General features: G+C 40.8%; 1 long non-coding RNA gene across 1 annotated transcript; it reads right to left on the bottom strand.

The window, feature by feature from the left end:
* Positions 1-244: 244 nt before the first annotated feature.
* On the bottom strand, positions 245-1,106 carry LOC135175146 (uncharacterized). The gene is made up of 2 exons (XR_010302270.1): positions 830-1,106; positions 245-610 (listed from the first exon to the last, which is right to left on the bottom strand). It is a non-coding gene; the product is annotated as an uncharacterized LOC135175146 (long non-coding RNA).
* Between the last annotated feature and the right edge of the window lie 1,313 nt (positions 1,107-2,419).

Genomic DNA, 2,419 nt, shown 5'->3' with positions numbered 1-2,419 from the left:
TCACTTGATCCAGAAGTGGAAATATTTAATGAATTAATTTTAAATGGTTGTCTTAGGCTTCAGATAAAGTAATCAGTGGGCAAAAAAAAAAGAATAACACACTAATTATCACAGCCTTGTCTTTTGTTTGAACTGCTGAAAGACAGGCTGTTAGTAGCACAGACGTGGTTAAAGGCATATGATGCAATTGGCAAAGAAAATCAGTATAACTTCAAAAAAAAAACCCAAACAGAAATACTAGATATTAATGATGGATTGTTATTTTATTAAATATGTGTATACATCATATATATACATGTACATACACCCATGTGCATAGACAGAACATTACCAGAATGTTCAAAATAAACTGTCTTCCCATAATGACAAATAAAGATCAGATAATGTCTTCAGTTCTTAGTTCTTGGATTTCCTAAAAGAGTTTTGTTATCTGGAGTGTACAACCCAGTCTTCCATATGGATATTTTAAGATCTAGTGTTTTCTTGTGATTCAAGGACTTGCAGGCACAATGCATCATGTGTTTCTTCCTGCTGTCAGTAGTTGCTATTTCAACTGCAGCTCTTCATTTCTGTAGTAATGAACTCATAACAACAACCTCATAAGGAGTCACTGAATAAATATTTAACTGTTTTAATCATACTCTGCTTTTTGGCCAAAAAGGCTTTCACAGATATAATTTGCTATCAGGGAGTGTTTTCTCTTCCATTAAATCTGCTGCAATTTCATCTCTACAACCCCATGCAGCACTGTAGACTCAAGGAATTGTGACTAGAAAGATACCCATCTTCCTAATGCAGTTTCTGCTCCCCTGTGCCCTTACCTGCTTACCTCTCACTTTGCCTGAAGAGCAATCCTTCTCCACCACCATTTCCACAGTCAGCTCAGAGCCAGAGGCAAGAGCCTCCAACAGCTAAAATACCCTACAAAAGAAATCAGCTCCAACAAGGACACACACCCAGCACCCGTGGATGATGTTGTACATTGCAATGGTTTTTGAGCCTAACCCTAGCGAGCCGGGGGGCCACCAGGCCCCCCGGCCTTTGAAATCCTCCACCAGTTCACCCAGTGCACACCATGGAGACTCACCAGGGACGCCAGGCGGAGGATCCCTTGGCCCACAATGGGCCGAACTTGGAGCTTCCAGCTTTGCTGGGGCAGAATATAAAGGGGAGTGGGCAGGGAGGGCAAAGTGGCCACACCTGGGGTGGGAGGAGACTCCAATAGCCAGCTAATAGCAAACGGCAGCACCTGGTGGCAACACATCTGATGTGTTACAATAGGAAATGAATTAAATGGTGATTAATTAATTACAAGCATAACAGATGATAGCAATATCTGTCATCAAAGGTGATTACATTATGCCCAGATCAAATAGCACAATGAAGATACGTATTTGAACAAATAATGCTGGCTAAAGTACATCATTTAATTTATCTGCTGAAGGGGGCAATGCAGTGACTGACAAAATATCCTCTGTGTTAAAAGAGGAGGTGTTCAAATAAAGCCTGGATGAGGCACTTAGTGCCATGGTCTAGTTGATTGGACAAGGCTGGGTGCTAGGTTGGACTGGATGATCTTGGAGGTCTCTTCCAACCTGGTTGATTCTATGATTCCAAGATATTTTATCCCACTAGATATTTCAGGTGATGGCAGATCTCTTTGTCAGTGTGGTTGAATAAAGTTAATAAAGTCAGACAGATCTTGCATTAGTAACACTTGTGAATTTATCTTTCTGAGACATAGAATCATAGAATGGTTTGGGTTGGAAGAGACCACCAAAGATCATCTAGTCCAACTCCCCTGAAGTAAGCAAGGACATCCTCCATTAGATCAGGTTGCCCAGAGCCCTGTCAAGCCTGATCTTGAATCTCTTCAAGGATAGGGCTTCAACTACATCTCTGGGCAACCTGTTCAAGCATTCCACTGGCTCATTGGAGTAAAGACCTTCCTCCTGACACCTAATCTAAATCTCCTCTTCTCTAAATTCAAACCATTGCCACTCATCCTATCACTACAGACCTTTGTAAACAGTCCCTTTGCAGCCTTCCTGTAGTCCCTCTTCAGGTACTGGAAAGCTGCTATTAGATCTCTCCAGAGTCTTCTCTAGGATGAGATATGTTGACATGTTATTGTTTACTCCCACATGAGTATTCAGAGTAGAAATAGTCTTTCTATGATGTAATCTGACCTTTATGTAGGTTCCACACGATGACTTTTTCTTTTTTAACTGTATCTTCAGCTCTCACAGTAACTTCTGCATATTTTAAACTTATCCTCGAAGTTTAACATAGAAGTTCATGATGTCTAGATGCTTTTGAGCAAATCACACCAGGAAATATGCTGTGAAGTAGCTGTTAGTGCTGCAAACCTCTCTGTTGAAAACAGAGCCTTCTGTTCTATGAATTACTTGCATTCTTT

Source organism: Pogoniulus pusillus, chromosome 4, assembly GCF_015220805.1.
Source record: "Pogoniulus pusillus isolate bPogPus1 chromosome 4, bPogPus1.pri, whole genome shotgun sequence".
Taxonomy (NCBI): Eukaryota; Metazoa; Chordata; class Aves; order Piciformes; family Lybiidae; genus Pogoniulus; species Pogoniulus pusillus.
The sequence above is the reverse complement of the archived record's forward strand: the minus strand, read 5'-3'. Positions and strand labels throughout refer to the sequence as shown.